The sequence below is a fragment of the Protomyctophum parallelum genome (assembly GCF_964188405.1).
Source record: "Protomyctophum parallelum genome assembly, chromosome: 8".
NCBI classification, from domain to species: Eukaryota; Metazoa; Chordata; class Actinopteri; order Myctophiformes; family Myctophidae; genus Protomyctophum; species Protomyctophum parallelum.
The window spans coordinates 38,989,108-39,005,632 of record NC_139703.1 but is presented as its reverse complement, the minus strand read 5'-3'; the positions used below and the strand labels follow the sequence as shown (position 1 = coordinate 39,005,632).

The 16,525-nt window shown below is 42.7% G+C and overlaps 1 protein-coding gene across 1 annotated transcript in view; it reads left to right on the top strand.

The window, feature by feature from the left end:
* Positions 1–13,276: 13,276 nt before the first annotated feature.
* sfmbt1 (Scm like with four mbt domains 1) overlaps positions 13,277–16,525 on the top strand; it is a 37,467-nt gene continuing 34,218 nt past the window's right edge. The window contains exon 1 of the mRNA XM_083772105.1: positions 13,277–13,401. The gene's annotated coding sequence lies outside the window, so the exon portion shown is untranslated. The remainder of the gene's footprint in view (positions 13,402–16,525) is intronic.

Sequence of the window (16,525 nt, the reverse complement as noted above, 5' to 3'; positions counted from 1 at the left end):
CCTATATAGTTTATCTCTACGAGATGTTGCTGGACTCAGCTGATGTGTCCGGCCGCAGGTCAGTGCAGCGGCTGCCCCAGGTGTTTCCAGATGTGTTGATGACGACGAAGAAGAAGAAGAAGATGATGATGGTGGTGGTGTCCCCAGGACAGAGCTGAGAAGTTTGTCTCAGTCTCATTGGGTCTATGTTGTTGGCAGAATAATAATCCGTCTGGTGCAGTATCATTAGAAGGCTTTGGCTGTCGTTTTTCTCGGGAATATTCTGGAGGATCCCCTGAGGTCTTTTTCTCTATACCTTTTGTATCAGGGCGTGTTCCGCAAAAATAGGAAAAAAATAAGGAACAAAAAGACAATTTCACCCTAAAGGTAGAATACTCCGATCGCACAAAAAAAACGAGCGCAACATAAAGATATGACACACAAATATATGATTGGAATCAATGCACTTTGCAGCGCATGCACCTCGATCAAAACAAAACTACACTACAAGTTAAGATCGGCTGGAACCATTAATCCCCCTTTGCTTTCTCTCTCTCTCTCTCGTAGATCTTCTCTTTGAGACCCTCCTGTCCGTCCTGTGTTTGATGATGTGAAGACCAGACTGGAGAAGTGTGTTCCGTTGATAAACAGAAGCTGCAGTGCTGCTATGATCCTGTGCAACAAGCAGAGCTACCTACCGCCAGGTTTTATCTGTTCTGATGGAAATGCTCCTCCCACGGGACGGGGGCAGACAGGCAGACATCCTAGGAACTCCGAGAGACCGTAGGCTACGACATGTTGAGTTGAACCCTCTCACTTTAATAGTTTACAGAAATTTTAGATTAGCGTTCAAAATTAAAATAGATTAATCTTTTTTTTTTTTTTAAGGATTACAGATTTGCATTTTGTAAACAACATGTTGAGTTGAACCCTCTCACTTTAATAGTTTACATAATTGATAAATAGCTTTCAAAATTAATATAATATAATATGAATATTAAAAAAGGGATTAGGCCTACAGATTTGCATTTTGTAATTTCGATGCACTAATATTGCATCGCATTTCTCAATTAAGAGGTTGATTTGTGGCATTAATAAACACCTATTATTTTATCAGCCAAGTTCGGCAACAATTGTGCAACAACAAGAATTATGACGCTATCTTGTCTGGTTTGAGATGAAATCCAAGTCTCTACAAGAAGAGAGCCGTCATGATGGCTGCCTAACGGCGCCATCTCCTGGTGGAAGTGTGTGACTACCATGGTAAGAATTACGTGGTCGTGGATACAAATTAACTTTTTGAACTTTCATAATGATCATTCATGATGATGCAATTGAAACACAAGTTGACAGTAATGAAATGGATACGTCTGTGCAAAATAAATAATAATGCACCTTGCAGCCTTGAAGAGAGAACACATTATAGCCTAGTCAAATGTATTTATTTCAAATGCACAAGCAGACTACATGAGGTATGTATGATGGGGCGATCATCAAGTTGCTGTAGTGTAGGCCTATCATGACCCGTCTGTCAGGTTTAAACCTTTATAAAACATTAAGACAGTGGTTCTCAAACCTTTTCATGTCGAGGACCCCCAAATTGACACTTATTGGTTATTGGCCCGCAGACCCCCATTTGAAGAGATATGCCAGGGACCCCCCATAAGAGAAGATTTTTACGGCTCCAGCAGTGATTCTCAACCAGTTTAATTTCAAGGAAACCCCAGTTTGACATGCATATTAGTCTACAGACCCCCAATTTAATGGCATTTCTATCTCTGGGATCCCCAATTTATATTGTAAAATCACTGTTAATTTAAGTCTGAGATCTACAGACACATAATGGTCCAAATGGTTCCAAACTATAATTTAGCTGGGGACCCACTGGAACTCCCTCAAGGACCCCTGGGAACCCCACTTTGGGAACCACTGCATTAAGACACATACAGTGAAGGAATGCCATACAAATGTATTTTATTATCTTGTTTGACAGCCAATCATAACTTGGATAGAGAACATACAAATTGCGCAAATACAATGTAGTGATTTGCAAAACATAATTATTCGCAGTGGGAAAATAAATACATACAAATGGGGGCGACACAAAATAATCCAATATCATATGAATATAGTCTCTGTTGGGTGGAAACCTCATCATGTCCAAAACTGTTACTTTTCAGTATTCAACATTCCAAAGTAGCAGATCTACAAGCTTTGCGCAGTGTATTGAGCTTGTGGATCTGCCATTGATGCTTTGGTGTAACACTGTAGTATGAACAAGTATTAACCCACCCAAAATAAAAATATATATATATTTTTTTTAAATAAAGTTAGGACACAGCGATGCTATTTGTGTGTCACCTGGGTACCTACTACCTAGTTGAAAGATGTACAATACTGAATAGCTGGTTAACTGCTTCAGGCACATGGAAACAAGTTCAAACTCAGCCAAACAAACAGCATCATTCAGGTACAACCAAGACGTGGTTATTCTTGACAGGGACCTAACACTGACTCTGCTGTCCCCCAAACCACACTTGGGACAAGAAGAAACACCCGGTAAAATCTCAAGTAATCACAAATTAAAAAAAGAGAACCAAAACTAGTCTGGCAAATTTCCAGACCACTGGAACCCCTTTCAAGTGAATCGAGGAAACGGTGACACATACAATATTGTATACAATACATATATCATGTTTGAGGAATCATTGACGTGAAATAGTTTGAGCACCACTGACATAGAAGCATATTCTTTTTTTCTTCAGAAAACCGTTAGGATTTAGAAGACATTTTGTAGAATCTGGTCTCAGGTCTTAATGGCTTCATTCAAGATGCCAAAAAGATGAGTTTTGTGATTTTGTTCATAAATATGTTTGTATGTTTTAACATGTTTTTAGGGGCATGTCGATGTCATGCATTGACCTTATACTTAAAGTAGGATTGTTCTGGAGGAGGGGGAATATCCGTGTCCCATCCCTGGCTGCCCGGCCGTTGTGTGGGCCACGTAAAGCACCACCTAAAGAACGGTCACCGTGACCTAACAGATCAAGACATTATTGAAACATTAAAACCTTAGAGATACAAGGCAGCAATGCGTCGTCTTGCCGACCTTCTTTCAAAAAAGACAAATATGGTTACTGACCTTGACCTTATTATATGAAGAAAAAGAGGTGGCTACTACAGTGCCTACAACTGGGACTTGATTCCACTTCAGAATCAGTGGGACACCAAGGCTGCATTTTTTTTCTTCTTCTTTTAAAAAAACCCAACATTATATTTCAGATCACATACAATCATACATAGATGCTATAGAGCTCCACAGGGAAGGCAATAGATTGTATAGTTATCTTCAGAACAGGGCAAAAATCACTACCCCACAACTATACAAACTACTACCTCACACTGCATGAGCACATTCTTAGTACACGAATCACCGGAAAGTGATCATAGGTATGACAGTTTGATCTGGCCACGACCGCATGGTTCATGGGTCTTGTATGGAGCGTGTCTCATCAACACCCCAGTCTCGTGTAGCCAGACAACTATTCCACAATCTGTGAACGCTATAGTGTCTGGAACTACACCTCCTGGAATCGGAGTAAGGAGGCTGCCATTTCTGGAACTACACCTCCTGAAAGCTGAGTAAGGAAGCTGCCATTTCTGTTCACGAAAATATATTTTCCCCATTTCTGCTAAGCAGCAAGCTATAGCTATATATATATATATACACACACACAAACACAGTTTAGATGATTTCTATTTATATATTAGGATAGATTTGCGCATCTGTAAAGACGAAACGGAAGTGGGGAGGAGGCTCGACTTCCACTTTATATATTTTACTCATGCTCATGCTCAAGCTTCCGTTGCTCCAGACTGTATGACGGAAGCATTAATATTTTAATCATGATGGAGCTTCCGTTGCTCCAGACTGTACGACGGAAGCATTAATATTTTACTCATGATAGAGCTTGACTGAGATCAGTCGTAGCGACTGAGGACTTTAATCCACGGCCCCATTATGAGAATTCAAAGTTTGAGTTCTTACGACAACCCGATGTTCAACATGACCAACGGCAGCACCATGAGCCTGACATGAGGGGCAGAGCCAACATGACTGACAGCAACATCACTATGAGCGACATGAGTGGCGGGCCCAACACGACTCAATTTGGACCAATTTCATATAACATTAATTATTATTTTTTAAGGTGCGCTAGCCCCTCCTCTATTCAGATTATTTATTAGATTATATTGTTTAGATTATTATTAGATTATTTATTGTCCTAACAAACATTAAATGCCATTTTGACAATGAATGGAGAAATGACGTCATATGTAGACGAGCAAATCGGCTATTTTATTTTGTCCTAGATGAAATGAGATGAAATTCCCCATTGACAAAATCATCATAAATCATGAAGATAAGAGCGCCCCTCACTTCACACAGGTGTGATTTATTTTGTGGTACAATTCAACTTGAGGCGGTAAATGAGCGGGTTGTCAGACAGACAGACACCTCTCCAAAAAGTTGAACCGTTTTCAACTTTTTGGAGAGGTGTCCACATACATGCTGGACACCGATAGCGGCATCTATACCTAGCCCATTCTGAACGGGAACCCATTTTGGTGTTAGCATCATGTTATGCTTTAGCTATTGAAAAATAGCAGATCTACAAGCTCATAGAGCTTGTAGGTCTGCTATTTTGGATAGAGAAATGCATGGCAGATGTCTGTGGACAGCGGACATGGCCCCTTACAGATCAGCACGTTCACGAGGATTGTCAATCTGATATATCGTTAAACACTGATATATCGTTAAACACAACAGTAAAATCATATACCTCCGTTTGAGAAACCAGCGCATTGGACCGATCCGTCAAATCATGGACACGTCGAAGCGAGAAGATGTCATTGTCACTTTGAGAAAGATAGTAGGTTGAATAGTTATCTCCCAGTGTGGGTGTGACCCTAAAACTATACAACCTACTACCTCATCCCACAGCGCCGCCGCCAACGCCTCCGTCCTCTTCATGTTGGAGAGCTCCGTCCGTCAAAACCACCGACGGCCGAGGCCACCGACTCTAGAACACTAGAGACTTCTCCAGGGGGAAAACGTTTGATTATTATGCAAGCAAAATCTTAGGCCTGCCACAATCATTACTTAATCACAAGTATTTGTCTGACAATTAATCATCAACGATTTGTGTTTTTTCCCCCCTGTCAAAATAAACAAATAAAGCAAAGTGAGGTTCCCAGTTCGATTCCCGGGCATCCCCCCAGAGTTAAGTGTCGAAGTGTCCTTGAGCAAGACGCTGAACCCCCGATTGCTCCCGATGTCCATGGTGTGTGGTTTCCTCCGCCATCAGCGTATGAAATGTGTGTGAACGTAATGCATTGGATAAAAAGCGCTATATGAATGCACCATTCAATGACGGAAGCAGAGGCCCCTTAGCTCCTTGGTCACTGTGGCCTCGACCTCGACAAAGGAGTTCATTCGAGCACGCTCCTCAGCCTGGGGAAGCCTGGGGGGTGGGGGGAGAGGGCATAATAATTTACGACCTCCTAACCACCCAGTCAGAGCTCCTCCTCTCAGCACTGGTGACATCGATCGAGTCCCTTTGTGCTGATGTAGGACATCCCAAAAACAAATTGGGGAAAATGTGAGCACATCCACAGCGACGACCTGAGATCACTCCACACCAGCTGTGTCAATCACTCCGTCAATGTTCTCAGTCGTATTGGTCATGGGGAAGACCGTCCTGACTTGGGGGTCGTCCTCCACCTTCATCCAGCCTTGAAGAGTCTACGGCATCTTCTCCATGATAAGGAAAAGTCTGAGCCAGGAATTCCACATGGATTCTTTGCTCCATGTTTGTGCCACCACTCCAGTTCTGTGACAGAGTGTAACAGAAGTGTGCTAGCTACACAACAGCCTGGAACAGAAGCACAGAGTGAGAGAAGTGAACAATATTATAGGGAAATGGTGGAGATGTTGCGCAACACATTGTCATAAACGGTTACTCGATTTGCATAGTCATGCGAGCGTGGCTGCCAGTCTTGTATCTTTATTGTCACCTTGTGCCTCATATAGAAGATGCAAGGTGTGATTTTTGAGGGGCGCTAGCCCCTCCTACAGGTTTAATGTTTGTGAAGGGAAAATGTACATCATCTTGTCCCTAACACAAACATTAAAATACCATTAACAATAAAGATAATTTAATGTTTGTTTTGTCACCGTTTGTTTTAACATCACCATTACATCACCTAATCATAGCAACATGAGTTGCTATGATTGCGCCCCTCACTTCACACGGGTGTGATTTTTTTATTAAACAAACGCTTTGCAGATTGAAAGAGGACAATTACAGCTGCAGTGTTGGTGAGTTTAACGTCGTTTAATATTACTAAGCAGATATGAATTTCCTATTTGGACGAATAAGCTGTCAATGAATGGAGGGAGGGTGTACAAATGGACCCTGGCTTGCGGGCCCATTTGCACACTCTAAAAATGAACAGTTCGAGAACCACTGCAGCGATAAATGGAATATCAGCCATTCTAGGACTAGCCTCTTTAGCTAGCTTTGTTTTCGTCAGGTCAGCAGCGAGCTTACCACCACGGACACATAATATATAATGGCTCTAAATGGCACAGATACGCCGTTCAATGTCACTTTTTTACCTGGCCATTTTAAAGCCGCATTAACGGCCAGCATAAAAACGTATTTAAAACGAACGTAAGCTAGCCGTGGAGGCTAACGACATTAGCATGAATGCAGCATGTTGGTTCCTCCAACGACGTGCCGCTTTCTTTGCGGGAGGGGGGGGGACGCAGAAATGAATGGCGCACATGCACTAGACTAGGGCGTGTTGCGCTCACCATTGTTTCCCCGGCCGTTGTTTGCATGAAGTTAAACCCTGGAAATGATGTTTATTTTGAACCCACCTGACAGTGTGTGTGTCGTGTCGGAATGTCCTCCTCCTTCTTCTTCGTCTGTCTGTCTGCAACTCTGCATCATTCTTCTTCTTCTATGCTAATAATTCGTGACGCATCATAGAGGTGGAGGAGGCGTATCTTATTACTGCCATCTACTGACTCGGGAGGGTGACTCCATCATCCCACAGTCCAAAGTACCCCAAACACATTGTCCACATAATATAGAATAGCTCTTCTTATCAAAGCAAAGGGGTTAATATAAATAATAATAATGGATTGCTTACTCAAAGCACTTACAATGGTCTATTCATTCATAGTTTTCATACATTATTTGGGAGGTGAAGTGGTCGAACAGTCAACACCAGCGTCCTCACTTCCCACACATTCACGCACGCACACACACCAATGGTGGCAATCACTGGAGGCAATGTGGTGTCCAGTGTCTTGGACAAGAGCACTTCGACATGGGGACAGGAGGAGCCGTGGTTCGAACCGCCGAACCCTGGATCATTGAACGACCTGCTCTACCCCCTGATCGAGCCACAGCCTCCCCAGGGTTCCCATGTTGCCCCTCAAATTGCTCTTCTTCCATCCATACAGGTTTCGTTGATGTGGTTCTGGTAGCTGTCCATGAGCTGGGACACAGCAGGCCCACAGCCTGGGTCTGGACCACCCCCCAAAGACCCATCGGCCATCATCATCTATCCCTCCAACCAGGGGCGACAGGTTCCTATAACGGCAGTGGGTGCGTACCATTTAACGTACGAGGAAAGTGTTTCTCCTTACAGCTGCACGGCTGATGAACTCGTTGGCTATAACATCCATGTCCAATTCCTGCACCATGTCGCTGTGACAGTTTCTCAGAACAAGGTGATTGAGTCTTGCTTGTCCCATTGTGGATCGCAAATATTAGCATTTGAATGCCCATGGGCGGCGGCCCAACACCTATCTTGGCCCAAGCGCCCCCAACCCCCCGTAAAGGTATGTGACTACGTGCATGACAACATGACCACCTGGGAAGAGACATTTCAGTGGACAGTGGGTGCATATACTGCATATTGATATTGACTTATTATTTTGCCTGTGGGTGCTTCTGCTCCTGAGCACCCGCGGAGTTGACGCCGTTGCCTCCAACCACCGGATGCTGGAGACTGAGGACTTCCAGCTGCCTGCAGATGATCGCCATGGGATTCAACAGATAGAGGTGAGTGGAAATGGTTAAAGAAACGCTTGGTCATGTTGTAGCTTTGTTAGCTGCAGTAGAAGTCCTCGGTGTAAGGGTTAATTGACAACCCCTCAGGGTTGTGAGTTTGTAGATCTGCTATTTTCTGCTAATGTTCCCAATCCCCATCACTCAAAGATTTGGTGGACCCCTTGTAGTAGCTCCGAGGACCCCCATAGGGGTCCCGGACCCCCAGTTGAAGAGCCCCTGGTCTATGCAAATTATAATTATTATAAGAAATTATAAGAAACCAACACACTGTCCAATTAATTCATAATGACATAACGAGATAACAGGTGTAGTGACCAGATGGGAACCGCAAGGTTCCCAGTTCAATCCCTGTGGGCTCCCCCAGAGTTCATGTCGAAGCAAGAATCTGAACCCCTAATTGCTTCCGATGTGCAGGTTGGTGTTTCCTCCACCATCGGTGTGTGAATGGGTGAATGTAACGCACAATCTATGTAAAGCGCCTTGAATAAAAACACTATATAAATGCACCATTTACCATTTAACCAGATATTATCCTGATAATATGCTGATAATAATACACTATGCTTTATGGCCACTGCCACTGCTATGCCCTATACATGAGGTCCCCATACTGTACACAGAAATACATCCTATCGACGGGTATGTTGTTTAATGCCGCGGTGGCTCTAATACCAAACAAAATCTTTTTCTAATTAAAAACCAATAAATCTTTTTAACCATATTACTTCCTCGTGAGGAGGACCAGAAAAATGGTCCTCACAATGTCTATTTCTCATATTCTACTAACCCATACCTGTGTGAGGACATTTGGACACGCTCGCATGCACGCACACACACACATGCAACACATGCAAATTCATACTTTTTGTGAATGTCTAACTCTAATCCAGGGTTGGGCAACTGGCGGCCTCCACCTTCACTTAATGTGGCCCGCATGTTAATATCAGAATACTGATACAGTATTGATTTCAGCTGTTTCAATTCCAAACATACAAACATGACCTGGTCTTTGTTGTGTCCAATGTAATTTGATTTAGTTTGTCAAGTTAACATAACTAACAATGCATTTGAAATTAAATAAAAAGGTTATTTTTCAGGATTCCAATTAAAAAAATATTCAGGATTTAAATTCAAATATAGCAAGCTCAAAATATAGCAAGCTCAAAACGTGTCGCACTGCGACGTGTTTTGAGCTTGTAGATCAGCTATTTTTGCTATGACAGTGGCCCTCTGGAGTGAGTGTGGAATCTCAAAGTTGCCCACCTCTCTAGTCAATGTAGCACCAGTGTCTTTAGGAAGAGTTCTGCAATGACATATTCACACCACTAGAGTCCGCTGCACTCTTAAAATCTTGGAGTTGTCAGGATTCTTCATGGATTTCTGGGGGAGGTTGGTGCTATTACTCACATATGTTTTGAACACTGAGGCCCCTTTTCCACCGTTGGGCGGTTCTTTTTGGTTCTTAGTCCATGTCAGGCCAGTCAGCCAGAGCTCCAAAATTGGAACGTTAATTATTAATTGAGTGTGCAAAACATACCTATATTAAATTGTTATCACAGTGAAACTTCCCCAGTTGATTACTTACACAAAGACAATGATTTATTGTTTTACAAATCTTAAATTTAAAAATATGCAAATTAGGCATTATATAGGAAAATATGCAAAAAGAAAAAAAAAAAAAAAAAAGCTACTACTGTGGAAGGGTTATATCACATATTAATTTACTTATATTGATCCTATAAACAATTTAATATAGGTGTGGTTTTTCCCACTCAATTCTCCAAGGTCTGGCTCATGAACTAAAAACTGGTTCTGAACTTAACCGGTTCCCGACCGGTGGAAAGGGGGTCACAGTGTGGGTTAGAGAACAGAACGGACACATACATTCCTAATTATTGTAATAATAATCTCCCCTATAACTCCATTTATAGAAACTACTAGGTTCTTCTTGGCACACCTACATATAATAACCCATTATATGAGGCCGATTCTACAAATGCCTTCTAAATCAGTAGACCCCCCCCCAGACATCTAAATGTGAGCTTGTATGCGTCTGGTTTCCTATACACTAGCGCCTCCCCCTGGTCAGCTGGGGTGTCTGCATGGAGGGGAAAGGAAAGGAACTGGTTGGACTATCGTGTTCCTTCCTTCCTACCGGGAATTGTATTTATTTAGTGCGACAATATAGGTCGCAGATTACTTACTCTGATTACTATGAATATCTGCAAAACCTGTCAGTCATGTCCGTCCGTCACGCCTCCATATAATGGGTGTCAGTCCGTCTCACATCGTGACACGTCATGCCACCATATATGGCCGTCAGTCCGTCACGCCTCTTGACACGCTCCATATGAAGATCACGACACTGACAACATCCAACCCTGGATACTGGATATAGCCATACAAGGAGAAGACTGGATCATCACCTAGATCTGCATATACATGGAGCCGGCCAGAAACTCTACATGACTACATCTGACCTCAAACCTCAAACCCTTAGATCTCCATATATGGAGCTGACCTGTTCTGACATTCCATATGTTGATCCTACCCCAGCCGTCCTTCCGGTCTCTTCTAGGTCTCCCTTTTGACTGATACCTGCATCAAACTCTACACAGGGCCGCCCTAAAGTTATTAGCGCAGCCGATAAGGCCCGGCCCTACCTGGGCTGGCCCGAGGCCCCACCTGGCCTTACTAATTAGTAATTAGCACATTCTTTTTACCCAAAAACGTCAATAAAAAAGGTCCATATAGGCATTCCCCGGCCATGTAGTTTCAGAGCCCTCAGGGCGTCTTATATAATACTGGTTTATTACATTTTATCATTTTATATTTGTTGTGGTATAGGCATATCAATGCAATTAGACCATTATTATAATTTGTTTTTAATCCATGAAGATTTTAGGTTCTGTTTTGGGTTGGGGGGGGGGGGTCTTTTGATTGATTGATTGAAAACTTTATTTCAGACACAATGGGTCCATACAAACAACAGGGAAAAACAAGACAGTAAAAACAAAACAAAAACAAAACAACAACTCAGAGATAGCCTGTGTATCAGGCTATTTTCACTCCAGACAGTCCTTGTCAATTAAAAACATAAACATTGCCTCCAGTGTTTCCAGAAACATTAGGAAAAGACTGTATCACTCTGAGTGATCCCTGTTAAGGCCATAATTAATACATTATTTGATTCCCTCAGTCTACACATGAATCTAAACATAATAATAGGCCTAATTAAAAACCGAATCTGATTCTGACCCACTGGCATTGCTGGCCTAGGGGAACCACTCCTCAGCTCCTCTACAGTCAATATACATTAGGGGGGGGGGGGGGGGGGGGGGCTGAGGCTCAGGGTGGGTGACGGTGAGGCAGGTGGCTGACTTTACTACCATCTAGGGGTCAGGTGCTGCAATCGCACTTTGCCGTTTATTGTGTGTGTGTGTGTGTGTGTGTGTGTGTGTGTGTGTGTGTGTGTGTGTGTGTGTGTGTGTGTGTGTGTGTGTGTGTGTGTGTGTGTGTGTGTGTGTGTGTGTGTGTGTGTGTGTGTGTGTGTGTGTGTGTGTGTGTGTGTGTGTGTGTGTGTGTGTGTGAGAGAGAGAGAGAGAGAGAGAGCACAGGGAGTCGACTCGACATTCCTGCAGTGCGTACGGATCGTGTCCTGTCCTCAGTCTAAATAAAACACACTATCAGTCAGTAGCCTGTACACACAGTCAGTCACACTGCGATTCATAATGTGACAGACATTATGACATAACATTGAGACAAGAAGGAGTCATGCACCGGCCTTGACTGATACACAACAAAAACCCTTAAGTTGTAACGAAAACGAAACAGGGAGCTCATATAGCTGTTTTGCAAAATAGCCCCTTTTCTTTTTCTTTTGCACAGTGCAGTTTTAAAGTTGTAGACCTCGTGAAAAGCTTAATTAAACCACGATTGGCTCTATTTTTCGTATACTGTTTTCGACCAAACCTGCCCCGTCCGTCGACCAGTTTTATAATCTAAAACATATTTTAAGGAAGGAAAAAAACCCCACCTCGCGACTCGACCTCAATAACACAGCTAAGGACTTTGAATAAAAATGGACTTGACGCCTCTGTTTTTCTTTCTTCGAGCTGACTGTTAATATATAGAGTCGAACAGAGCCTTGATCATTTCTTTCTTATCTCGTATGTTGTTTCTATTGTTACAATGTGCTAAAGCACTGTGTGATATTGTCGGGGGGATTAGCCTATAAGCAGCAGTATCATCTAGCCGACACATCGTCGAAGTAAAGCGACAAAACCTGTTCCAGGGAACGGATTAGGCTACTCTATAGCTAACGTTTTCCAGCGTTTTAATACTAAACTAAAATGCTTTTGCAATAGGTTTAATATTTCATCCGGGGTCCTGCATTTCTTTTCTCCCTATACCCTATAGGCCTATAGACCCGGCCGGCCCGGCGACTTTGTGTGATTCATGATTTTATTTAATTTAAGACATGCGGTGACAGCGCCGAAATGGCATTGCATCATGTACAATTATCACTAGGATGTTGTTTTAAAGCGATTTAATACAAGTGGTGGTCCATTCATTGTTTTTTTCCCATTCATTGTCGTTTCGCATTTCATTTTTAGAAATTACTTCTAGGCTGTTAACGTATAGCGGGTGAATGAAATGAAACCATATAGGCCAATATTATACTCTGGCCATCCACGGCTTTAAAAGACAACAGAAATAAGAATTCCAGTCTTCTACACTTCTGTCCAGACTCCAGAGAGAGAACGTAACCTACTTGTCGAAAGTGCATCTGCAATAAATGTATTCTAGTTCAACATTAACAAAGTGTTGAATCCACGGGGGGAAATTAACCTCCCCCTAGACTCATATTCGGGACACAAATCATTGATCATTCCCTTTTTTGGAATAAATAGCTAAATAGAAAGTGGACACGAATCACACGATCAATATTTTCCACACTCCGCGCATTGGGGGCTAATTTATAAAATGTTATTGTTGTGCGCGTGTTGCAAGACACACACACACACACACACACACACACACACACACACACACAGTCACACACACACACACACACACACACACACACACACACACACAAACACGGTCACACACACACACGCACACACACACAGCCAGGCGGCGGCAGAACATGCGCAGTGGCGGTTTGTGCCATATTGGAATGAGGTCGTGCAAACTGAACTGAGCTACAGAGCAGGCGGAAAGAAAGCCGACGGACCCCAGAAAAGACACTTGGAAAACTATTTTACGGGTAAGTCGAGCATCCTGCGACTCAACATTCACATGCAGGGCGACGCGGGCCAGCGATCCGTGGAGGTGTTTGGTCATTTGCTTTTTATTTGGGCTTTTTTCCCGTCTCTAAAAAAAAAAAAGAGAAAAAAAAGATGACTCGGGATCTCTCGGGTCTCTTATAACGCAACGCTCGCTAGCTTTCTCTCTATTCAAGCCGTGACGTTGAAACACGCTAACTTGACTTGATCACAAGAGGCGTCTTTTAGCATACATACACGCATGCGGCTGTGCCCCCCCCAACCAACGCGCACCTTTTTGGAGGACACATGTAGGCCTGTTTGATAAGACGTGGTCATCATAATCGCATGATGATCATGAAATGATATAATCGCACTTGCTCAGTGTTGAAAGTTAAGACCATGATGCACGTAGTCTCTCTCTCTCCCTCTCTCTCTCTCTCTCTGCAAAGCCGCGGCCGTCATCTCTGCTTCATGCTGAATGATATGAATGCTGCGGTGCGGTTATTATTATTTATAAGATTTGATAGCTGTCGCTTTATACCGAAAAGAACAGATTCCGCAAGAGAGCTTTTCTTGCTCCCATGCACCGGGGCCGGCGATCGAGCGACGCCCGTCAATATAGCTGGCTACAACGGTTTTGTGTAGTCATTTTAAGGAAAACAATCTACGCGGAAAGCCGTGACAGATCGTGTAGCCTACATGAATTCCTTTTCTGTGTAGGCTATTTAATTTAATTTAGATGTGATGGTCTTACACAATGAAGGTTGCAGGATCGGCTCTCGAAAACAATAACCAAACCAACCAACCGTGCAACTTAATATTTTTTTTTTAATTCACACATTTTTTTTTTACCAGAGCATATATTGACTCATTTCCACACTCACTGGCTTGTTGTAATATTAGCAACCAACCCGTTCTCTTCTTCGGGTCCAACTTCCCCTATTGTGCAACTTGAGTGATCCTCCTGGCTGGCACCGAGCGGCACCGTTGTACGGACGGAGTATAGTTCGGTCGACATGCATCCTTTTTTGATTGATTTATTGAAATATTTATTAACAGTTTGTAGAATTACAGTACATTTCAAGCACAAACTCAATACAAAGACTGTTAACTGTGAGTGGACGACCCAATTAAGCATTACACTTGTTTACAACAGGGTCCACATTGTTCAATTCATCACTCTCTTCACTCACTCTCACTGACGCGCCAAAGAGACCCCAGCCCAGCAGCAGGTTCTGAACCAGGTTCTGAACAGGTTCTGAACCTTTTGACATGGATTCAGGACCCCCTGTAACCCCCATCTGAAAATATGTAGTGCCATGATGTGACCCAAGATTTGTGCTGTAATATGTTTTTTTTTGCTCCCAAGATTGTAATTTATTTATTATTATTTTAAGCAGATTTCCATTTAAGCTCTCGATTTTGCTGGGAACCTCCTCAAGGACCCCCGGCCAGGGGTCCCCGCCAGACCACTTAAACCCCAGCATCCGTATAGTTCCGTATGGTGGGGAAAGGTTTGGCTGTTGACATTGGACACATTTAGTTATGCCAGGGTTTTGTAGTAGCAGTGGAATCACTGCAGTTTGACGTTGAGTTCCATTGCCAGCCTTTTGTTGTCGGGAAGCCCATTCTCTAATATTAATACTTGATTTATTACAATGTACAAGAACCCGGCTGCTGCTTCTAACAATAGAAACAACTCATGATAGTGTTTGCTCATTTATGAAATGTCACTTAATCTCAAACCGTGCGACATTTACAATGGTGACATTAAAACCTTTTACTGTACGTCATGCATACAACTATAGCATTCTTGTGTTATCAATGCCCCTGCAGGTCAAATCATGACTGAACGTACAGTTGATATAATATTATTCTTCTATTGCCTTGTTTGCACTTCTTAACCACCATCCATTTCGATCATATATAGCATTTCCTGCGGGTGCAAAATGTGGTTCAATAGTGAATGCTCAGCAGCTTTGCCAAATACGATGTGATCCAATATACACAGTGTGCAGTGTGCAAAAACACTCATTGGGCTAAAAACGGCCAATGCCGTCATCACAAATTGATGATGTCAGCACATTTGGGCAAATGGGCATGGCCGTTTTAAGCCCAATGAGTGTTTTGCTTTGCAAAACTAATGCTTGGAATAGATTCAGCATCATGAAAACCCCCTAGTTTGACACGTCACATGCTACATAAAGCATGATGAAATGTTGAATATTTTGCCTTCTATAGGTTGTTAATGGTATTAATGGTATGGACACATATTATGCCAATTATGAAAACTTCTCAACATATGCAAGTTAGCATCCGGCAGTTTCTACATGCTGGGGACCCATACTAAACATTTATAACATCAGTTTCTACATGCTGGGGACCCATACTAAACATTTATAACATCAGTTTCTACATGCTGGGGACCCATACTAAACATTTATAACATCAGTTTCTACATGCTGGGGACCCATACTAAACATTTATAACATCAGTTTCTACATGCTGGGGACCCATACTAAACATTTATAACATCAGTTTCTACATGCTGGGGACCCATACTAAACATTTACAACATCAGTTTCTACATGCTGGGGACCCATACTAAACATTTATAACATCAGTTTCTACATGCTGGGGACCCATACTAAAAGTTTCTAACATAAAACGTTGGTGTACTCAGCATGTCCGGGTTAATTTTTTGGCTACTAGGCTATATAGCATTATATGCTGAGTTAGTGAGTTGAACCCGGTTTCCTGCGAAAGTGCTGCATTTTTCAGAGCCAGCCTGCTCGCTCGGGGGATAAATTGAATCTTGACCATCAGGTCAAAATGTGTGTGAGATCCAGTATAGATAGGTGAGACGTGATATTTGTGATTCGCACACATAACGTTGAAACCTCACATTAGTGTGTTTGTAAATGAACGCCTGTGCCTACTTGATCACACTACAGCATCACAAAAGCTTATCTGCGTAATGTTTTTGAATCCTGAAAAGTATTCCGTTATATGGACATATATGAGGTTTCCACTTTCCACCCCCGACATAGATGATAGTAGGTAGCCCTTCTTTTTCAAGTTCCATCATTGCAGCTACTATAGTCTAGCTGGTGATGCAGAGAG